General features: G+C 45.7%; 1 protein-coding gene and 1 pseudogene across 7 annotated transcripts in view; one reads left to right on the top strand and one right to left on the bottom strand.

Annotated features, from left to right (window-relative positions):
- Nucleotides 1–24,961, top strand: part of LOC126335297 (CD109 antigen-like) — a 460,905-nt gene that overhangs the window by 318,240 nt on the left and 117,704 nt on the right. The window lies entirely within an intron of this gene.
- LOC126337386 (5S ribosomal RNA) lies at nt 8,918–9,034 on the bottom strand (annotated as a pseudogene).

Here is a 24,961-nt window from a genome sequence, read left to right as displayed (position 1 = left end):
GTATTGCAACCGTCTCAGCACCCTAGAAGACCTACAGAACAACACTGAGGTTGAAATTGCAAGAAGTCATGCTTGAAAGAGTGCACGAGAATTTCAGAAAACGACTGGGGCAGTGAGTGGATTATGAAGGTAGGCATTTGCCTGTTACACTGTTTAAACCATGTAATGAGAAACTATCATTATTCTCCAGTATGAGGAAAACAAAAATGTAACTTCCTAAGTGTTCATTATTTTTTTTATTTGAGCCCCAAGTCAGCTGTTTATCGTGCTCCACCGGAACATTGTGCTGCTACCTATTTTTTTAGACTTCCTGCTCTGTGCTCCTCGCCTCATGCCTCTCCCATTCATCGATCAGTGTTACAAGTATCCATCTTCAAGGCACACTTTGTGTAATAGTTCTCACAGCAAATATAGACAGTAAAAATATTTTTAAATATTGTTGACTGCTTGCGAAAGTATTAAGGAAGGCCCCGTTGGCTATGTACCAGGTGTTGTAATTAAAGTGCAGCTATTCACAGAAGTCCATCGTATGGCAGCGAAACTTGGTGTATATGTTAATGTGGAACCGATTTACGATTGAAAAAAAAATATATTTCCAGTTTTGGCCGTCAAAGGCAAATCTGGCGCTGTGAATGAAAGAAGGACGTGTAGAAATATTTCTATATGTAATTAGGAGCGGGACGTGAGCGGAAGAGGTCAAACAAATGAGAAAGGCAAAAGGTTGATTTTATTATTACCCGCCGCTTACACGGTTTGTTCAGTATGAGCACCAGATACGTCGATGGGATGCTGCATGCGCAAAACGACGTGACCAACGGTTGCTCGCAGCAATTCCGGTGGAATTTGAACATGCTCCTGTATACTGGCCTTCGGGTCAGGTAGATGATGGATCTCTGGTAAACGCGTTCTTTTTTATATCCCCGGAGCCAAAAGTCACAGGGATTCAGATCAGATGATATTGCAGGCCATCCATCTGGAAAACCTCTCGAGAGAACACGTTCGTGGAGGGCTGCATTAAGCAAATCTTTCACTGTGTAACCGACGTCAGGTGTTGCCCCATCTTGTACGAAACAGTGATTTCCACACAGTTGCGCTCTTCCAAAGGTCTCTATAACGTGCAGACGGGGTACACAGTACAGGTCATCTTGGTGTATTCTTTTCAAAGAAGATCGGAGAGAGAATAAAGGTGCTTGTGAATGCACACCAGTCAGTCAGGTATGGCGAGTGCAGTGGGTCTTTGTGCACAAATTTGCTAGCTGACACTACCTGGGGCACATGCACCTTGGTCAGTTACAGCACCCTGTAATGTTAAATGTGCCTCGTTAATGCTCAAATACTGTTCGGCCCGCTGTCATCATCTTCGATACGTGCCAGAAACCGAACGGCAAAATTGGACCATTGCGGATCTTGGGGTTTCAGTTGGTGCACTGTCTGGATCCTGTACAGCCACCAGTGTAATATAAACAGCGTTTGCTGTTGTCCGTGGGATGGACAATTCTGTTCCCACAGCACGAGCACTCGCAGCTAACCCTACCCGGGGCACGTGCACCTTCGTCATTTACAGCAACTGCAACATCAACATCATGAATAACTTCCTCCGGTATAGGGACGCCTTCCTCTTTCAGGTGCCACACCAAGCTCATCCGTGTTTTCGAATTTCATTATCTTCTTCATTAAACCATTTAATGACATCGAACCTCTCAGAGCTTTCAGTCGGCAGTATTACCCTAAAGAATCACAGTAATTATTGCCGTTCACGTAAAACGGTGGGAGGGGGGGGGGGGGGGGGGAATGAAATAAGATGTCTATTAAGAAACACCGACGACTCCCGAAGGCGTTAAATGCCTTATAACAGGGCCTTTGCTGCCATTAACTCCTTACGAAGTTCAACGTGCAGTACTGTTTCTCCAGAGTAATTTTATACCGTGTAGCAGTACTCAAGGTCAACATTTTGAGCATTTGGTAAGCCAGCCCTGAGAATAAACACACGAATAGTACATGGGGTACACGTTTGCTGACATTTGGTATAATAGGGCAGGCGTTTGTGGAAACTCTGTTTCTGATAACAAAAATGGTTCACACAGTCGGGCACACAGTTTTAATCTGCCAGGAAGTTTCATATCAGCGCACACTCCGCTGCAGAGTGAAAATCTCATTCTGGAAAAATGGTTCATATGGCTCTGAGCACTATGGGACTTAACTTGAGAGGTCATCAGTCCCCTAGAACTTAGAACTACTTAAACCTAACTAACCTAAGGACATCACACACACCCATGCCCGAGTCAGGATTCGAACCTGCGACCGCAGCGGTCGCGCGGCCCCAGACTGTAGCGCCTAGAACCGCTCGGCCACCCCGGCCGGATCCTAATAACAGAACAATAGTTTGCTTAGCTGTTATGTTGCCGGCCGCGGTGGTCTCGCGGTTCTAGGCGCGCAGTCCGGAACCGTGCAACTGCTACGGTCGCAGGTTCGAATCCTGCCTCGGGCATGGATGTGTGTGATGTCCTTAGGTTAGTTAGGTTTAAGTAGTTCTAAGTTCTAGGGGACTGATGACCACAGCAGTTGAGTCCCATAGTACTCAGAGCCATTTGAGCTGTTATGTTGACACTATTTGATCAAGTCTCATACAAGTTATGTCGCTGATGTTCCCTTAGAAACTTCTTACAAATGCTACGGAAAAAGTATATAGTTCCATTATAATAAGACAAAGTAGATATCATGATTCGGCAACTATAACTAGTAAAAATTACTTGCGGCCGTCAGGAAATTCGCCATGTTGTCAAGTGTAACTTGGCGAAAATCATACCTCGATATATTCGTTCGTTTGCATATATCTTTCTCAGATTTTTCATCCTGTATGAATAAGTATTTTAGAATTCAGTGTTCAGCTTTTCCGACAATCTTGCAGGACTGTCCGAAAACATAACAATGGCAACAAGAAAAATCAACCATGTTGTAAGAATTGCAGAAGAAATTGGTCTTCAAATATACGCAAAAACAGAATATGTGACAAATATAAAAGATGGTTCTAATTTCATCAACAGAGATTACGCATACATTAATGGTAAGGTAACACGGAAGAACGTCCGTGACTGGGAGGCTTATAAACTCAAGACAGTGAAGATGGAAATGGCCTTTAAATTGCTTAATTATGTGTACAATAGAAGATCTATCTCCTCTCTAGTAAAGTTAAAACATTATTTTACAGTAATAAAATCAGGATGTTTACATGAGTCGAATGCTGGGGCCAATAATACACAGCGGCGAGTACAGGCACAGAAATAATATGGATCTGTACGTGAAAACTGAACAATTAAATCTAATGCGGAGGCGGCTTAGAATGATTATTTACGGTCATCTGGTTCGGCTGAATGAAAACCGGATAGGTAAGATGATTTTTGAACGTTTCAATCGGGAAAAGGCTCCAAGAAATCGGACATGACCTGAAAGAAATCAAAGTTGCAGAACATGCAGTTCTGAGCCGAGATACGGTTCCAAATAAGGTTTTAGATTCCCACCTCCAGAGAAAACCAAAAAGGAAAAGTGGAGCAAAGTGGTCAGAAACTGGTAAACAGAAGTCCTCTAATCGAGAGAAAAATTATTGGAAAACAGAAAATTTAGTCGGAAGTAGTTACTTATGTGGTCCATAGGAGAAACAAATCGAGGAAACATAAGACGTTTATATTTTATTATTGTTGTTAAAATCGTATGCATCTGTGACAAGTAATACGTATCTAATATTTGCGCACGTGCGCGAGAGGAGTAAAGGTACGTTTACATTTGCGCAGCTTTATGCGCGTTCTAGGTGCAAGAAGACGCATGCAGCGGTGCAAAGTGACGGATGACTGTGACTTGTGCGGACGGGCCATGGAGCGCAGGTGTATTATTCCTATTCCAGACGGGGACAGACGTGCAACAGTCGTGACCTGTCCGTGGTTCTCACCGTTTGGTGCTGTGTTTTATCACGTCTCATTGCAAAAAGATTCAATTTGTCGCACATACCCCCAGCACGTCCGGGTTAGCCAGCGTATCGAATTCATCAGAGCAACAATAATATGTCCAGACGTTTCAGACCCTTCCCAATGTCCCACACTGCGAGCTCTTCAAACGAAGAAAAAAACCAAGCATTAATAATATAAAGCGAAGGACTTTAAAATCTTCGTTCTAGGTATGAATGGAATCTCTCAAGCGCGCATGTGGACAAAGGGGCGTGCACGTATACACGTGCCTCTACTTACGTACGGAGCAAGCACAGGCTCCTGACCACTGGTTGCAAGACGCACAGATGCATTAGTCAGTAAAGAACTGTAAGCCCCCATCCCCCCCTCCCCCGCCTCCTCCGGAATCAAACCCAGGGCCTGCGCCGCAGCAGAGCTCAATATAGACCAGTGGGGCCGTGGCGACAGAAAGTGTACAACTGGGAGCAGCGGCCAGCAGGACGACGACTCTGGCACGCAGCGGGGCAGAAGCGGAGGCGGCCCAACGTACCATCTGGTCAGCTGTTAGGCTCTGCCGTTAAAAAGGGCACAGCGACTTGCCTCTTTCACTTATACACTCCCCTCTCACCTCTTGATATAAACTGATAACCCGAAATTAATACTTAACACTGTAGCAGCGCAAGAACCATAGTCCTCTGCCGGTGAAGTCCTAGTGAATTTCACCTGTTGTTTGTTCCCTTTCATGTCACTGTATCATGCGGAAACGTCATATCTGTAATGCATAGGTTTCCTAGCAATATCAAAAAATTGCCTTCGTATCACTGCGTTACGGATGAGGAGTAAAAGCTAAAGTGACTCCATTTTATTTAAGTCCACGTGGCTTGGGGCATTACCATAATATACAGGCTGTTTCAAAAATGACCGGTATATTTGAAACGGCAATACAAACTAAACGAGCAGCGATAGAAATACACCGTTCGTTGCAATATGCTTGGGACAACAGTACATTTTCAGGCAGACAAACTTTCGAAATTACAGTAGTTACAATTGTCAACAACAGATGGCGCTGCGGTCTGGGAAACTCTATAGTACGATATTTTCCACATATCCACCATGCGTAGCAATAATATGGCGTAGTCTCTGAATGAAATTACCCGAAACCTTTGACAACGTGTCTGGCGGAATGGCTTCACATGCAGATGAGATGTACTGCTTCAGCTGTTCAATTGTTTCTGGAGTCTGGCGGTACATCTGGTCTTTCAAGTGTCCCCACAGAAAGAAGTCACAGGGGTTCATGTCTGGCGAATAGGGAGGCCAATCCAGGCCGTCTCCTGTATGTTTCGGATAGCCCAAAGCAATCACACGATCATCGAAATATTCATTCAGGAAATTAAAGACGTCGGCCGTGCGATGTGGCCGGGCACCATCTTGCATAAACCACGAGGTGTTCGCAGTGTCGTCTAAGGCAGTTTGTACCGCCTCAAATTCACGAAGAATGTCCAGATAGCGTGATGCAGTAATCGTTTCGGATCTGAAACATGGGCCAATGATTCCTTTGGAAGAAATGGCGGCCCAGACCAGTACTTTTTGAGGATGCAGGGACGATGGGACTGCAACATGGGGCTTTTCGGTTCCCCATATGCGCCAGTTTTGTTTATTGACGAAGCCGTCCAGGTAAAAATAAGCTTCGTCAGTAAACCAAATGCTGCCCACATGCATATCGCCATCATCAATCCTGTGCACTATATCGTTAGCGAATGTTCTCGTGCAGCAATGGTAGCGGCGCTGACGGGTTGCCGCGTTTGAATTTTGTATGGATAGAGGTGTAAACTCTGGCGCATGAGACGATACGTGGACGTTGGCGTCATTTGGACCGCAGCTGCAACACGGCGAACGGAAACCCGAGGCCGCTGTTGGATCACCTGCTGCACTAGGTGCACGTTGCCCTCTGTGGTTGCCGTACGCGGTCGCTCTACCTTTCCAGCACGTTCATCCGTCGCGTTCCCAGTCCGTTGAAATTTTTCAAACAGATCCTTTATTGTATCGCTTTTCGGTCCTTTGGTTACATTAAACCTCCGTTGAAAACTTCGTCTTGTTGCAACAACACTGTGTTCTAGGCGGTGGAATTCCAACAGCAGAAAAATCCTCTGTTCTAAGGAATAAACCATGTTGTCCACAGCACACTTACACGTTGTGAACAGCACACGCTTACAGCAGAAAGACGACGTACAGAATGGCGCACCCCCAGACTGCGTTGTCTTTTATATCTTTCACATCACTTGCAGCGCCATCTGTTGTTGAAAATTGTAACTACTGTAATTTCGAAAGTTTGTCCGCCTGAAAATGTACTGTTGTTCCAAGCATATTGCAACAAACGGTGTATTTCTATCGCTGTCCGTTTAGTTTTTATTGCCGTTTCAAATATACCGGTCATTTTTGAAACACCCTGTAGATGCTGCGTTACGTCGAGCAGAAGTCCCGCGCGAAACGATTTTGAAGAAACTATTCTGCAAATTTGGTTTCGGATATTGAAGCTTCATTCATCAGCTTGATGTTGAACTTTTGTAATATTTCGAAATAAAATTACACTCCGCAAGCCAGTCGAGCTATTTGCTATGAAAAATAGGAGTCGCGAAGTGTTTATGTACGCTGCATGTTAGGTCATACTTCACTATGTTTAAAATATAGCTAACATGTTGCATTTTTCTTTAAACATGGAAGGGCATCTCATGTATTTCCAGTCTCAAGGAAATGGATTGTGTGGAGCGCATTCACTTCTGCCCACGCACGCAGTGTAACAACTGTGAACTATATACAGCACCCTTCTTAATCACATAAGGAGTTCAAGATGTATAAACAAATATTTGGCAAATTGTAGCACTCAAAGAGAAAAGTATTTTTTTCGTGTCGTTAACGCGCTGTTCTCTTTTTATCTACTGCGGTATACAAAGTAAGCACCGATCTTTCTCAGTGGAGAAATGTAATTTTTAAGGCCATCGGAAGCTGTCGAAATGAGAATTGGCGTGCGTTTGCAGCAACGTAAGTGAAGAAATAAGACGTTAATTTATGTACCGACAAAAAGCTTTTTTCGTAAGCTATTGATATGACTTCTCCTCAGTTGCTTGTTTAATAAAACGCTGTTTTAGGACTCCGTCGCTTTTGCAATCTCATTAGCATGTTAGTGAGTTGAAGTAAACTGTGCAGTGCTGTGGTAAATGGCCGCGGGGGATTAGCCGAGCGGTCTTAGGCGCTGCAGTTATGAACTGTGCGGCTGGCTCCGGCGGTGGTTTGAGTCCTCCCTTGGGCATGAGTGTGTGTGTGTTTGTCAAATGGTTCAAATGGCTCTGAGCACTATGGGACTTAACATATATGGTCATCAGTCCCCTGGATCTTAGAACTAATTAAACCTAACTATCCTAAGGACATCACACAACACCAAGCCATCACGAGGCAGAGAAAATCCCTGACCCCTCCGGGAATCGAACCCGGGAACCCGGGCGTGGGAAGCGAGAACGCTACCGCACGACCACGAGATGCGGACTGTGTGTTTGTCCTTAGGATAATTTAGGTTAAGTAGTGTGTAAGCTTAGGGACTGATGACCGTAGCAGTTAAGTCCCATAAGATTTCACACACATTTGAATATTTTTTTGGTGCTAAATGAATACAATTTTAACATTGCGAGAAGATCAGTGTTGTTCCTCATAACTTCCCTTTGATGACGTTCCTCTTCCTAATTTGTACCTATTCTTCGTTAAGTGTGAGTTTTGTGTATCAAGAGCATAAGTCCAGTGCAAGAAACTGTGATGAGTTTGTCTACAATTAAGTGTTATATAAACATTATCAAAGGAACCACCGAGCCTGACATCTGCATCCGATAGGGAGATCAGAATAGTATCACTTGCCTTTACTCTGAGACAATGCACACAGGTTTATTAGAATTCAGTGCAGGGCATGACCATAAATCTGGTGATCAGTGCATGCGACCTCCTCTCCCCTTGCCTATCAAATACTGGCAATAAGAATTCCTTCCATTGCCAGGATTCAAACCATATACTTCACTACCCCTGATAAGGGCTATACTTGTACGGGGTCTTTGGTCACCTCAGCTATGGAGGCAGATTTTGCTGTGAGATGACTAACTAGTAGAGTTACACCTCAGTTTGTCTGAGTCGGCTCGATTAAAGTATCACGTTTCGTTGTGTACTCAAGACACTGTGTTGGGTTGATGGTAACGCCGTCTAGCAGAGGGCAGCGAGCAGCGGCGCAGGGCATTTATATCGCGGACACGCTTCGGCATCCGTTGTGGGCCGTCAGACAGTGATAGAAGTAACGGACGGCACAATACTGTACAGTACGCCGCGCTAGAGCAGTAACGGTCAGTCCGTAACGGAAGCCCAGCGCAGCACAGCACAGCACAGCACGTTCCGCGTCTGCGTAGCCTTGTATGTGCAGGCGGATGCAGGCGTCAAGAAGGCCTGTGCATAGAGAGAGACACGGCCGTGGCTGGCATGTTGAACAGGGGAAGGCGGGGGGACAGAAGAGAGGCAGCGTCCGCTGGACCCAAAGAAAGAAGGATGTAGCCGTGGCGTTGTCCTTGTTTCTCACATTTAGTGGACACGAGATACCATTCGCAACTGAAATGAGCAGACCTGCCTATTGGCAAGTAAAATACCCTTTTTCCCGATTCTTGCAAACAATAGATGCAGTTGAACAGGCAGATTGCGTAAGGCATTAGACGCCGTACCACATCGTCGAGCACTAAAACCAAGGAAAAAAAAGCGCTCCGTCGTCAGGCTACGAGTGGCCTACTGGGACCATCAGACCGCCGTGTCATCCTCCGAGGAGGATGCGGATAGGAGGGGCGTGGGGTCAGCACACCGCTCTCCCGGTCGTTATGATGGTATTCTTGACCGAAGCCGCTACTATTCGGTCGAGTAGATCCTCAATTGGCATCACGAGGCTGAGTGCACCCCGAAAATGGCAACAGCGCATGGCGGCTGGATGGTCACCCATCCAAGTGCCGGCCACGTCCAACAGCGCTTAACTTCGGTGATCTCACGGGAACCGGTGTATCCACTGCGACAAGGCCGTTGCCTATAACCAAGACACGATCATAAGGAATATCTTCCCTAATATTTGACAGTTTGGACGAACATTTGACTAATACAACTTAGTATATTACATTGGTTGGCAAATGTTCCACAGACACGAAAGTAACACTGAATGGCCCCAATGAAGCGTACAAGGAGCTCTAATGTTACCAGTATACATTTAAGAACCAAACAAACTGGCGCACCTGCCTAATATCGTGTAGGGCCCCCGCAAGCACGCAGAACTGCCTCAACACGACGTGACATGGACTCGACTAATGTCTGAAGTAGTGCTGGAGGGAACTGACACCATGAATCCTGCAGGGCTGTCCATAAACCCGTAAGAGTACGACGGGAGGGGGGGGGGGGGGTGGGAGGGTCTTATCTTCTGAATAGCTCGGTGCAAGGCATCACAGACCAGATACGCTCAATAATGTTCATGTCTGAGGAGTTTGGTAGCCAGTGCTAATTCTTTCCCAGAAGAGTGTTCCTGGAGCCACTCTGTAGCAATTCTGGATGTATGGGGTGTCGCATTATCCTGCTGGAATTGCCCAAGTCCGTCGGAATGCACAATGGACATCAATTGATGCAGGTGATCAGACAGGATGCTTACATACGTGTCATTTGTCAGACCAGTGTCTAGACGTATCAGGGGTCCATATCACTCCAACTGCAGACTCCCCACATCATTACAGAGCCTCTATCAGCTTGAACAGTCCCCTGCTGACATGCAGGGTCCATGGACTCGTCCGACCAGGCAACAGTCCAGTCATCAATAATCCATAGTCGATGTTGACGAACCCAGGCGACGCGTAAAGCTTTCTGTTGTGCAATCATCAAGGGTACACGAGTGCGCCTTTGGCTCCGAAGCCCATATCCGATGTTTCGTAGAATGGTTCGTATGCTGACCCTTGTTGATGTCCAAACATTGAAATCTGCAGCAATTTGCGGAAGGGTTACAATTCGGTCACGTTGAACGATTTTCTTCAGTCGTCGTTGGTCCTGTTTTTGCAGGATCTTTTTCCGGCCGCAGCGATGTCGCGGATTTGATGTTGTATCCGATTCCTGATATTTACGGTACACTCGTGAAATGGTCATACGGGAAAATCTCGTTCATTGCTACCTAGGAGATGCTGTGTCCCATCCCTCGTGCGCCGACTGTAACGCCACGTTCAAACTCAGTTAAATCTTTATATAGTGCCATTCTAGCAGCAGTGACCGATCTAACAAGTGCGCCAGACTCTTATTGTCGTATATAGGCGTTGCTGAGCGCAGAGCTTTATTCTCTGTATTTGAACACCCATGCCTATACCAGTTTCTTTGGCGCCTCCGTGTATAAGGGAAGTAAAGCGCGTAGATGCGGACGTTTCTTAAGCGGCAATTCCAAAGTCAACTGAATAGTCCTGTAATCCATCACGATATAAGCTAATCACGTCTACAGGGTGTTACAAAAAGGTACGCCCAAACTTTCAGTAAACATCCCTCACACACAAATAGAGAAAAGATGTTACGTGGACATGTGTCCGGAAACGCTTAATTTCCATTTTAAAGCTCATTTTAGTTTCGTCAATACGTACTGTACTTCCTCGATTCACCGCCAGTTGGCCCAATTGGGCAATAGCCGTGACGCGGTACGTTTGTGTCGAGACAGATTTACAGAACGAAGGTGTCCAGACAGGAAGACGTTTGAAGCAATTGATCGGCGTCTTAGGGAGCACGGAACATTCCAGCCTATGACTCGCGACTGGGGAAGATCTAGAACGACGAGGACACCTGCAATGGACGAGGCAATTCTTCGTGCAGTTGATGATAACCCTAATGTCAGCGTCAGAGAAGTTGCTGCTGTACAAGGTAACGTTGACCACGTCACTCTATGGAGAGTGCTACGGGAGAACCAGTTGTTTCCGTACCATGTACAGCGTGTGCAGGCACTGTCAGCAGCTGACTGTCCTCCACGGGTACACTTCTGCGAATGGTTCATCCAACAATGTGTCAATCCTCATTTCTGTGCAAATGTTCTCTTTACGGACGAGGCTTCATTCCAACGTGATCAAATTGTAAATTTTCGCTATCAACATGTGTGGGCTGACGAGAATCCGCACGCAGTTGTGCAATCACGTCATCAACACAGATTTTCTGTGAACGTTTGGGCAGGCATTGTTGGTGATGTCTTGATTGGGCCCCATGTTCTTCCACCTACGCTCAATGGAGCACGTTATCATGATTTCATACGGGATACTCTACCTGTGCTGCTAGAACATGTGCCTTTACAAGTACGACTCAACATGTGGTTAGTGCACAATGGAGCTCCTGCACATTTCAGTCTAACTGTTCGTACGCTTTTCAACAACAGATTCGGTGACCGATGGATTGGTAGAGGCGGACCAATTCCGTGGCCTCCACGCTCTCCTGACCTCAACCCTCTTGATTTTCATTTATGGGGGCATTTGAAAGCTCTTGTCCACGCAACCCCGGTACCAAATGTAGAGACTCTTCGTGCTCGCATTGTGGACGGCTGTGATGCAATACGCCATTCTTCAGGGCTACATCAGCGCATCAGGCATTCCATGCGACAGAGGGTGGATGCATATATCCTCGCTAACGGAGGACATTTTGAACATTTCTTGTAACAAAGTGTTTGAAGTACGTTCTGTTGCTGTGTGTTTCCATTCCATGATTAATGTGATTTGAAGAGAAGTAATAAAATGAGCTCTTAACATGGAAAGTAAGTGTTTCCGGACACATGTCCACATAACGTATTTTCTTTCTTTGTGTGCGAGGAATGTTTCCTGTAAGTTTGGGCGTACCTTTTTGTAACACCCTGTATAACCAACATTTGGCTTGTAACACAGACGCGTCGCTGACAGAGAATTCCGAGCAGCTCACAGTGAGGTTTCCTTGGCAAGATCACGTTCGTTTCCAACCGTGACGTGTGGGTACTCGGTGGGTTGACGGGACAATGAATATTACACATACGTGGGCGCTCTGCCGCGCAATCTGGCCACTGACCTTGGAAGGAGAAGCTGACGACTTCAGCTAGATGGCGACAAAGAACACATCTATACTGCGCAAGTAACTTTACAATGTGTGGCGGAGGGTACTTTACGTACCATTGTCAATCTCTCCCCCCCTCCCCCCGTCACGACCCTTCCATTCAGTGTTGCGAACAGTACGTGAGACGAATGAGTGTTGGTAATTTTATCGTCTTGGTATTTTCGCGACATCCGAGGGGCATTCCAACACAACGGGCAGTTCAGTGACAGCAATGTTTTATTGCATATCTACTTTCGTAATCGCCCGTGATATCTACACACTTTCTGTGACGCTGCACCAGGTTCTTCAGCCCCGCTGCATAGAAGTCGGCCGCATGACAGTTGAACCTGCTGGTAATGCCACTTTTGAGTTCATCGCCGTTTTGAAATCGTTGTCCACCCAGCCACTTTTTCAAATGCAAAATGAGGAAATGGTCGCTTGTTGCAAGGTCGGAACTGTATGGAGGGTGCTCAAAAAGTTCCCAACGAAAATCTTGAATCTTCTCCTTGGTTTTGGCAGCGGTGTGAGTGCGCGCGTTGACGTGAAGGATTATGCCAGACGACAGTTCCCATGTGGCGTCTATTTTGGATCGCACGTCTCAGTTTGGTTTGTATTCTACAGCTGTAATTGTTGACCCACGGTACATGAAATCAATCAAAAGCACGTCCTTTTCGTCCCAAAAAACGGCAAGCCATTCAAAAAACGGTGAGCCATCATTTTTCGATTTTAGAACGGAGATTCCTTAAACTTTTCTGGTTTGGGTGAACCTGAAATGCGCCATTATTGACTGTTGTTTTGATTCTGCGTTGGCGTACGATATCCACGTCTCATCTTCTGTTACAGTGTGGGAAAACACATAATCTCCACCGTGTCTATAGCGCTCCAAAAATTATGGTGCGCTATGCACTCTTTGCTCTTTTATGCTGACCATTCACCATTTTTGGACTCCACTTCGCACAGTTTGTGACATCCAACCTATTCGGTTTCAATCCTGTAAATTAAATTTCGAGCAGCAATTTTGAAGTGACACATGATAAAAAAAATCCTTACAGTTTTGCTATGAATCGTGGAGATGGGTTTTACTTTAAAGAAAATCGTTTTTGCGAAATCAAACTCTGATTACTGACAGAGAGATTACACGACATAGAAGCCTCTTTTTACAGAAGCTTCTCCTTGCAAAGAAACTACATCTACATGGATACTCTGCAAATCACATTTAAGTGCCTGGCACCTTCACAATTCTCTATTATTCCAATCTCGTATAGCGTGCGGGAAGAATGAACACCTATATCTTTCCGTACGAGCTCTGATTTCCCTTATTTTATCTTTTTGATCGTTCCTCCCTATGCAAGTCGGTGTCAACAAAATATTTTCGCATTCGGAGGAGAAAGTTGGTGATTGGAATTTCGTGAGAAGATTCCGTCGCAACGAAAAACGCCTTTCTTTTAATGATGTCTATCCCAATTCCTGTATCCTTTCTGTGACACTCTCTCCCGTATTTCGCGACAATGCAAAACGTGCTGCCTTTCTTTGAACTTTTTCGATGTACTGAGTCAGTTCTATCTGGTAAGGATCCCACACCGCGTAACAGTATTCTAAAAGAGGACGGACAAGCGTAGTGTAGGCGGTCTCCTTAGGTTTTTTTTATTTTTTTTAATTCTTCCGAAACACTACTTTTGTTGTTTTGGAGGTTGGTGATGGAGATTTCCACACTGAGCTTTACTGTTGGTTCTCAGGATAAAAATGATGTAGCCAAGTTTCATCGTCAGTGATCACATTTGAAAGAAACTCCGGATCTTCCTCTAACATCAAATTTTAACTGCATGCAGATCTGCACGCGAATGTCCTTTTGTTCGGGATTCAACAGTCGTGGAACCCATCGCGCACAAACACGTGTCATGTGTAATTTTTCTGTCACCAACGTGTGGGTAGCATCCAATGAAATGTTCAGTATTTCAGAAAGTGATCTTAAGGTAATTCGCCCATCCTCTCTCACAATGACAGCAGCAGTATTGATTTTTCTTCCGTAAGAGCAGTAACTGGAGAACTGGGCCCATCTTCCTTTGAAATTGATTGTCTCCCCTCTTTCAACATTTTAAACCACCTTCGAACTGTGCTGTAGGGACGGACAGACTCTCCATAGGCCTCCTGTAACATTGTATAGGTGTCAGCTGAAGATTTGTTGAGACGAAAGCAGAATTTCAAAGCCGCATATCGTTCCTCGCGTGTTACCTCCATTGCAGCGGTAGGCAATACTGAGCACGTCTGATCTTGTCTACCTCTCACAGTCGGGAACCGGGAGTCCCAACAATGAAACTACTACGGAGTGTTTGTTTGCACACTAAGCTAACAGCATGTCATAAGATTAAATTTTAGCGCGAGAAACTATGACCATAAAAAATTATCGCTCTTCATTGAACAGCCTACGCATTTAGAATAGCAGAAAAATTTCAGAACCTTACCAGAATAACTATACTCATACAGGACGTTTTGAAAATGAATGCTGGGTGATTTCATTGGCATCCTTTATGCGACCTCCTCAGTCCTTTTCGTCTGTATTCTGAGCGGCGGTGTGTCGGAAATGTTTTCTCCGGCCACCCGTAGGAAAACACATGATATCAACGACGCGCGTCGCGGTTCGGACCTCCAATGCAGAGATGTCACGAGGAGGATTGAGATATGGCTTGAGAGGGAGGGGTATGACGACCTTCCCATCGTGTAACACGGATGCGATGGCGTTGGGCAGAGTTGTGGTGAAATTTGCTGCCAGTGTAATACCATTAACCCACCTTACAAGTCACATGAAATTCTGAGCTATGACGTTTCTTATTTCATGTGTGGACACTATGCTGTTTAAAGCGTCGCCGAGTGCGTGGGGGACGCTTTTGCACAATTACAAAAGAAGGTTGTAGGCTCCTTCGAGCCAAATTTCAACTTCTTAGTTGCAACTGGGAATCACGAAAACCCCAAATCTGGATTTATATTAAAAATGAAGAAACACAACGTCAACAAGTGTATGGGCCTGGAGATGCTGATGTTACAACGTTGAAACTAGTTGATAAAATAAAATTGACACCTTACATACAGCTGGAGGAATTTCTTCATTTTAATATAAATTTATACCAGCTTGACGTCCCACTGTCCTCCATTTCAAGTATGTATGTACGAAGACAGAATCTGGGTGGCCAGACGGGGATTCTAACCACCATCTACCCAAACAGGTATCAAGAGCGTATCTACACTACGTGATCAAAAGTATCCGAACACCTGTCTGAAAATGACTTAAAAGTTTGTGGCGTCTTCCATCGGTAATGTTGGAATTCAATATGGTGTTGGCCCACCTTGATGACAGCTTCCACTCTCGCAAGCATACGTTCAGTCACGTGCTGGAAGGTTTCTTGGGGAATGGCAGCCCATTCTTCACGGAGTGGTGCATTGAGAAGAGGTATCGATGTCGGTCGATGAGGCCTGACACGAAGTCGGCGTACCAAAACATCCCAAAGGTGTTCCATAGGATTCAGGTCAGGACTCTGTGCAGACCAGCCCATTACAGGAATGTTATTGTCGTGTAACCACTCCGCCACAGGCCGTGCATTATGAACAGGTGCTCGATCGTGTTGAAAGATGCAATCGCCTTCCCCGAATTGCTCTTCAACAGTGGAGAAGCAAGAAGGTGCTTAAAACATCAATGTAGGCCTGTGCTGTGATAGTGCCACGCACAACAACAAGAGGTGCAAGCCCCCTCCATGTAAAATACGACCACACCAAACACCACCGCCTCCGTATTTTACTGTTGGCACGACACACGCTGGTAGATGACGCTCACTGGGCATGTGCCATATCCACACCCTGCCATCGGATCGCCACATTGTGTACCGTGAATCGACGCTCCACACAACGTTTTTCCACTGCTCAATCGCCCAATGTTTACGCTCCTTACACCAAGCGAGGCGTCGTTTGGCATTTGCCGGCGTGATGTGTGGCTTATGAGCAGCTGCTCGACCATGAAATCCGTTTTCTCACCTCCCGCCTAACTGTCATAGTACTTGCAGTGGATACTGATGCAGTTTGGAATTCCTGTGTGATTGTCTGGGTAGATGTCTGCTTATTACACATTACGACCCTCTTCAACCGTCGCTGTTTCTTGTCAGTCAACAGAGGAGGTCGGCCTGTACGCTTTTGTGCTGCGCGTGTCCCTTCATGTTTCCACTTCACTATCACATCGGAAACAGTAGACCTAGAGATGTTTAGGAGTGTAGAAATCTCGCGTACAGACGTTTGTCACAAGTGACACCCAATCACCTGACCACGTTCGAAGGCCGTGAGTGTCGCGGAGCGCCCCATTCTGCTCTCTCACGATATGTAATGACTACTTAGGTCGCTGAAATGGAGTACCTGGCAGTAGGTGGCAGCACAATGCACCTAATGTAAAAAAAAACTTTTTTTTCTTTCTTTTTCTTTTCTTTCAGGGGCGTCCGGATGCTTTTGATCACATAGTGTAGGATCGAAGCAACTGGAGCGGGAGGAAGGGGGGTGGGGAGTGGTTTCTACTGGTATTACTTTCTTAGGGGGGGCATGGGTGAAGGTAAAGAGGAACAATTTTTACAAAATAAAACTCACAGTTGTTTATTAATTGGCAAACATACTAGTTCTACCACTTTACAACAGGTACGCACCAACTACAATGTACGTAACTGAGAGAGTATATTTTGTAACGTTCAGATGCGTGCTAGTAGTTTCTTTATTCATATTTAAGTAAATATTAATAGCGGGCGAAAAGACATAGAACATAGAATATACAACCCAGACCCATCTGATATTTTCAGTTGCAAGAATTATAGCAGCGACCTGTGAAATAGTTGTACGTTGATGAATTACTAAGAAATTTAAACGAGAAATGATACAGTTTGTGTGGCCTGAAACGAAGTACATAATGAAAGTAGCTTTGATATTTCACGACAAACGGAGCTAGATACACTTGCAGTAAGTCAACATCCATTGCATTTTGTGGCCTACTTCAAACTAACACTGAATTGATGATGAACCTCTGTCTGTGGCGGTACAGGATGAGAGCCCGCTTTGCAATGATCATCTCTGTTTTTTAGGTGGAGTGGGTTTTTACCGTAAAAGGGAGGGGGGGAGAAGGGAGGGAGAATAACGGTCCTCACCTGTCCGCTCGTTGTTGTTGACGTTGCTGTCCCATCTTTTCAATTCCCTTCCTTGGTATCTCTGTCTTACAAAACTGGAGAGCGTGTAGTTGGTGCCTGTTGTATGTCTTACAAAACTGGAGAGCGCGTAGTTGGTGCCTGTTGTATGTCTGAACTTCCCCCGTAAATCCTTGTCGAATGTCATCCAAGATTCAAAGTCCTCTTCTTCCTCATTCTCATCCTTTCCACTAGTTTTCTGTCCTCTCATGTTTTGAGAAATACTTCATCCGTCAGCATGTCAGTGAATTTCACGTTTTAACATTAATCTCCTTGGCCACAATACAGAACTATCAAAGTATTTTTTTTTTCCTTTCATTTTGACTAACCATATTTTGCTGCCATTCAACTCTACACTTCGGATATAACTTTTGGGGAATCTCTCCCTTAATTCTGTCGGAATTCGTTTCGGTGTTAACGAAACTTTTCGTCTTTTCAAAACCTCCGTAACCCATAGATATTCTACTTATTATTTCGTCAACCGCATCCCTTTTCTGCCACCGTGCGTCCTACCCCTCTACAATTTTATCTCGTTTTGATCTACTCTGTGCGGGGTAGTAAAAATTTGTCTGCGCGATAAAGTTTGCAGAAAAGTAATGTGGATACTAACTGTAGATTTCGTAAAAGTCTGTACTTGGTGTTTCGGTGGATGGCTGCCTATCTTCCTTCACGACTGCAGCCACGGGCTGAACGGACGGAGCAGCTTAACAGCAGTGGGAGTCTGGGAGGCAGACGCCTACGCCGCTACCTGCGTGAGCGTAGTACTGTGCAGTGCAGGTTGCGTGGGGATGCTGGGCGGCGTTGCCAGTGCACTTCCCTGCTCCCGTGTCCTCTCCGGCTGCGTCTCAGCTTCCGACTGGATATCCTTCACCCCTTCACATGGGATACATCCTAACATCATGTGCGACCTCCATTTGCCCAGCGTAGTGCAGCAGCTCGGCGTGGCATGGACTCGAGACTTCGCTGAAGTCCCCTACTGAAACATTGAACCGTGCAGCCGCTACAGCTGTCTGTAATTGCGAAAGTGTTGCCGGTGCAGGATGTTGTGCAAAAACAGACCTCTCGATTATGTCCCGTAAATGTACGACGGGATTCTTGTCGGGCGATCTGGGTGGTCAAATCATTCACTGGAACCGGCCCGAATGGTCTTCAAAACAGTCGCTAACAGTTGTGACCTGGTGACATTGCACACTGTCATCCATAAAAATGAAATCCATGAAAGGCTACAAATGAGCATTTTTAATCAATGATGGGTTCATTTAGACCGGAGGACACAGTCCATTCCACGTAAGCACAGACCACACCATTATGGAGCCACTGCCAGCTTGTGCACAGTGCCTTCTGGACAATCTGAGTCCGTGACTTCATGGGATCTGCACCAAACTCGAACCCTACCATCAGGTCTTACCAACTGAAATTGTGACTCGTCTGACTAGGCCACCATTTTCCAATCGTCCAGGGTCCAACCGATAAGGTCGCGAGCCCGGGAGAGGCGCTGTCGTGATGTTAGCAAAATCACTCGCTTTGGTGGTCTATTGCCGTAGCACATAAACGTCAAAATTCGCCGCACCATCCTAACGGATACATTCGTAGCGCGTCCCACATTGATTTACGCGGTTATTTCTAGTAGCGTTGTTTGTCAGCACTGACAACTCTACGCAAACTTCGCTGCTCTTGGTCTTAAGGGCGTCTGTCACTGCGTTGTCCGCAATGAGAGGTTATTATTATTATTATTAGGGCGTATGGCATTGGTGGCCAGGAGACCCCTCGCGGGGCGGTTCGGCCGCCGCTACACAAGTTCTTTAAAGCCACTAAGGCGACTTGAATGAGGATGAAATGATGATGAAAGACACACAACACCCAGTCATCTCGAGGTAGAGAAAATCCCTGACCCCGCCCGGAATCGAACCCGGGATCCCGCGCTCGGGAAGCGAGAACGCGACCACGAGACCATGAGCTGCGGACAATGAGAAGTCATGCCTGAAATTTGGTATTTTAGGCACACTCTTGACACTTTGGATTGCGAAATACTGAATTTCCTAACGCTTTCCGAAATTGAATGCCCTGTGCGTCTAGCTCCAACTACTATTCTGCTTTCAAAGTGTGTTAATTCCCGTCGTGCGGCCATATTCACGTCGCCAATGCAATGCCTTCTTATTCCGTATATACCCAATACCACCGCCATCTGTGTATGTGCATATCGCTGTTCCTGGACTTTTACCTCAGTGTAAGTTTCCAATAATTCCAGAATGAGATTTTCACTCTGCAGCGGAGTGTGCGCTGATATGAAACTTCCTGGCAGATTAAAACTGTGTGCCCGACCGAGACTCGAACTCGGGACCTTTGCCTTTCGCACTTGCCCGCGAAAGGCAAAGGTCCCGAGTTCGAGTCTCGGTCGGGCACACAGTTTTAATCTGCCAGGAAGTTTCCAATAATTACTTTTTTTTCAAACACTGTCATTAACGCACGGACACAATATTGTGGATGTATGAGCATTTTCCTTACATAGTCCACCTACACATGCATCTATGACATTGCTAAATATACATCAAATGTACTTAAATATATCATGAAAGTGTCATCTCCGAGTTGTAGGTAGTTCCTGCCAGAAATAGTTGTTCACCTCGCAACAGTAGATGAACTAAGTGACTGCACAACAATATCCATGTAATTGCTGCTTCACTGCTGTGGGAGACTACACTATTATTATTATTATTATTATTATTATTATTATTATTGGCAGTAGTCAGACACTCCATCGGCGGTCTGAAATATTGATTTTCCAGTCCAAAAGTAAGGAGTCCAGCAGTCAAGAGATATGCAAACAGTAAGACTATGTATGGTGCACACATTTATAGTGATTTTAAATGTGGATGCAGGGTGTGGGTGAAGCAAGTGGCCAGGAAGAGGAGTGATCAAGAGGAAGCATGTTTTGTAAAAAGTGTCTATCCTCAATGTGGAGAGTTAGCTTCCTTCTCTGACAACTAGTTGTAGATAGCATTCGCAATGCACTGAGACTTGTTTCATCATTGTATAGGTTGTTCGGAATAAGCAGATGAAAGTGTCAGATTGACTCGCAAGTTCGCGGTTTAGCAAAACACCCACAAAACACAAATATTATTTATCTTTCGCCGTTGACGATATAAAAAATGGAAGTTTTCAAAGAAATTCCTTTTTCATTCTTCAGTGCAGTTAGTTGCTAATATTGTTTATTATGGGGGAGGGGAGTGAGTACTAGCTAATATCTGATTGAGTAGTTGTCTCAGAAAGGTTGGGGACCATCGGTCTAGATCATCCAGACGACAGATAACTGAATAATGGTTTTAAAACAAGCTCTGGGGGCTTGGATTGGCACCAACGATATAAAATCTTTGTCGTCACGGCTCGCGGCGTGTATTACAGAAGTATAATTTCGTAATTAAATTTCGATAAATTGAATGAAGCGCATCGGAAGGGCTACTAATAGCTGACTTGGCTTTCAAGGGATCCTGCGGCTTGAAATGGGCTTTGAACCACTTGGTACTTCTCATATTAAGAATTCATTGACAGAGGTGAAAGAAGTACAATTGTGGGGAAAAAAAGTCCGGGCTGGCCTGGTTACATAACATCTACACAGTCTCGTGGAGAGAATGCATATAATGCTACAACTATACCTGTGACGCGGCTTCGTTCGCGCGCGCATATGACGCGTTATCTTGCTCACATCTGCTACTCTCCCCTTTCTCTGTCCTCCTTTTCTCCCCTATCTGTGCATTCCCCCTCCCCATACTCTTTCCATCTCCTCCTGCCGGTATCTCCGTCTTTCCCCTCTTCTCTCTCTATCTCCATCTCCCTCACCCCCTGTCACTGTCTCTTCCACTCCCCCTATGTCTGCTTACGTCATCTTCCCCCTGTCACTATCCATCTCCTCCCTACTCCCCAGCCGTAAATCTCTGTTGATGGTGGAACACAACAGTCGCCTTAGGATTTTCCATATCCATGACACGGCTATGATGTCTTGAACTGTGAACGTGGGCACCACATTCGACGGAAAAAGAAATTGCTGTGATCGAAGAAGCTGTAAGTCGTGAGTAGAGGCTCTTACCTGTGTCAAGGTTTCTAGATACTGGCAGAACACCTCTAATCAGTGCAGCAGTATCTTCACAATTACTATGTGAAAATATGTTCGGAACATGCAACGTCATTTACAGGACCTTGAGGAAAGACATAATGATAAATCAAAATGAATGCAAAAATGACATTCATGAGAACTCTATGTATTTATGTATGTCCCCTACAAGTTTAAGACACTCATTTCAAATTAAAAGTAAAAGGACTATAAATGTCTGTGGCACACATCATATAATAAATGTACCAAACATACAAGAAATGAATAACTTATGAACTACTGGAACTCTAAAAATGTCAATTCCCTCCCTTTGCGCTTGATAGCTGACAGCTGACAGCTTGGTGTTGGGCTGCGCTCTCTCTCTCTCTCTCTCTCTCTCTCTGTTTTTGTGTGTGTGTGTGTGTGGGGGGGGGGGGGGGGGGGTTAACCTTTAAACTTATACGTTACCTATGTCATCAAAGTTCCGGCCGCCTTGTAGTATGTTGCAGTGCTAGAAAATAGTCGTGAAATGCAGGAAGATCTGCAGAGGATTGACGCTTGGTTCAGAGATTGGCAGTTGACTCTGAACACAAGCGATTGTAACGCATTGCGCATGGATAGGCCGAGAGACCCATAACCCAATGATTAAAATCCTTGGGAGAGCCAGTCATGAGAAAAGCTATTCACCATGGTGTGCAAGATACGTGACAAGCGGAATATCCTCAGACTTCAAGAAGCATGTAATAATTACTTACCAAAGTGACTAATAACTGTGAACGCTACCGAGCTGTTACACTGACGTTACAAAAGTCATGGGAGTGATCCGCTCACGTACAGCTGGCAGTAGTGTTCCGTACACAAGGTCTAAAAGAGCAGTGTATTGGCGAAGCTTTCAGGCGATCGTCATAGGCCGCACCACCCACTCCTTCCGCCTCCGTGATTTCTACCTCACCATTTATGGCCGTCCTATCCACCTCACCCCTACCCTCAAATACCTTGGCCTCACACTTGGCCACCACCTCACCTGGACTACCCAATTCCTTACCATCCAAAACAAAGCTCACAACCGCCTCCGCCTCCTGAAACTCCTGTCCGGCCGGACGTGGGGTCTGCATCCTTCCACCATCCTCATCACCTACAAATCCTTGATCCGCCCCATCCTCTGTTATGCCAGCGTAGCTTGGATTTCCGCCCCTCCCCGGTTTTATAAAGCCCTCCAAATCCTCGAACGCCATGCGCTACACCTCGCCTTCCGTCCCCCACGCGCATCCTCTACGACCTCATCCCCTTCCCCCACCTTCTCCTTGAACACATCCGCACACTATATATCGCCTCGATCCCCTCTCCACCCCCAACTAGTTGCCGCGCCTTTTCCGTTGTGTCCCACCCTCTCTCCATCTCCACACCCTCCATCTCCTTTCCCAGCGCAACGTCCACCATCTATCCCTCCCGGATGATGAGCTTCGCCCTGACATCTACCCTTCCTACCAACTCTAACCCCGTCTTCCTGCCTCCTCCTCAGGGCTCCCTCTCCTCCCCCTCCCTCCTCCTGACCGGCTTCCCCCTCCTATTCCCCCCTCCCTCTCTTGTGCCCCCTTTCAGTGTCTCTGCACTCCCTTCTGTCCTGTCTTCCCTCTTCATCTCCTGCCCCACGTGTCTCCTGCCTCTTCGTGTACCCACTGACGCCCATACTCTCTTCATCCCGCCGCTTTCCCTGGTGCACCTTGCTCTCCCCTCCTTTTCCATCCTCTCTGACCTTTCCCTCGGCAGGTCTCACCTGGCAGTTTTATTGTTCGTCATGTGTGCTCCAAGTGGGTTTTAAGTGTGTTGTTCTGGAGTGTTTTTAATACTGTGGCCGACTTTTAGCCTGTGCATGTCCATTCAGTGTCTTCTCTGTGTTTTAAGAATCGCCGACTGTGTTTTTTAACTTCATGGTGACTTTTTTTAACTGTCCCCCATGAACATCTCCATGTCAGTCTATTTTTACCTCCATTTTTTCCCATTACTCTGTTTTATGTTCCCCTTTTTTACCGCTTTACGTATGTAACATTTTAATCATATTTTAGTTGTCATGTCACTCGGCTGAAGATTGTGCCACTGACAGCCCTCCCCTGCCCATATGGTGCAGGGGAATGAAATCACAATAAAGAGAGAGAAAAAAAGCGAAGCTGTCATTTGTACTCAGGTGATTCGTGTGAAAAGGTTTCTGACTGGTTATGGCCGCACAACGTGATTTAACAGACTCCGAACGCGGAACGGTAATTGGAGTAAGACACAGGGAACATTCCATTTTGGGAATATTTAGGAATTCAGTATTCCAAGATCCAGAGTGTCAAGAGTGTGCCGAAAATACCAAATTTCAGGCATTACGTCACACCACGGATAACATAGTGACCGACAGTCTCCACCTAACGACCTAGAGCAGCGGCTTTTGCCTAGAGTTGTCAGTGCTAAAAGACAAGTAACACTGCTTGAAATAAGCGCAGAAATCAATGTGGGACGTACGACGAACGTATCCGTTACGACAGAGCGGCGAAATTTGGCGTTAATGGGATATGGCAGCAGACGACCGACGCGAGTGTCTTTGCTAACAGCACGACCTCGCCTGCAGCGCCTCTCCTGGGCTCATGGCAATATCGGTTGGACCATAGGCTAGTGGAAAACCGTGGTCTGGTTAGATGAGTTCTGATTTCAGTTGGTAAGAGCTGACGGTAGCGTTAGAGTGTGGCGCAGATCCCACGAACTCATGGACGCAGGTTGTCAAGAAGGCACTGTGGAAGCTAGTTGTGGCTCCATAATGGTGTGAGCTCTGTGTACATGGATTGGATTGGGTTCTCTGGTCCGACTGAATAGATCACTGAGTAGAAATGCTTTCGCTGAGACATTTGATCGTGTTCCAAGCAGTCTTTCTCTTCTATATCTCTGACATGTGTGCTTAATGTTTTTCGATATGTTCTTGAAAATATCGCTTAAATGTCACGAAATACAGGTTTGTTAAAAGAAGCACAGTAGCTTAATTTTTCAGTTTTTTTTTTAAGCAACAGGAGAATCTTCCTCGTCTTTAGTATTTTCCCTATGACTCCACTCAGTACGTCATCAGAATTGTGGAAGTAGTACTGACAGCATAGCGTATAGACTGTGTTATATTTATTTCCCTGTTCCAAGCAATGGAATTTTCGACCAAATGGCAGTTTTCCATCTGGCGGTGCTGGAGAAAAGCACCCTTGCGCTTAGGATGCTTTAAATTCAAAGAACTGGTGTTGAGAGGCTAACACACTTCTTTGGATAGACGTCACGAGACGACAGCGGTCACTGACGCAATGCTGCTTCGTTATCGCACTTTGCACAACACACATTTACTGGTCGGCCAATAAATCTGTGCATGCAAATGGCTCTTTACTGTTGGAAGATTAACTGTTGACAAGCCTCCACTATTGGGAAGAGTTTGTTGATACGAAGTAGTGATTTCGCGTTCTCCTATTTCTGTGGACGCAAATTTTAATAAAGACCAGTTCTGACAGTGGAGTGTCATGTAATACGTCGTTAGCCAATGAGCAAGCGAGCAATCACTCTATTAAAAAAAATCGGCTTGCGTACAGGTATTGTAT

Source organism: Schistocerca gregaria, chromosome 2, assembly GCF_023897955.1.
Source record: "Schistocerca gregaria isolate iqSchGreg1 chromosome 2, iqSchGreg1.2, whole genome shotgun sequence".
Lineage (NCBI taxonomy): Eukaryota > Metazoa > Arthropoda > Insecta > Orthoptera > Acrididae > Schistocerca > Schistocerca gregaria.
This window is presented reverse-complemented; position numbering and strand designations above follow the sequence as displayed.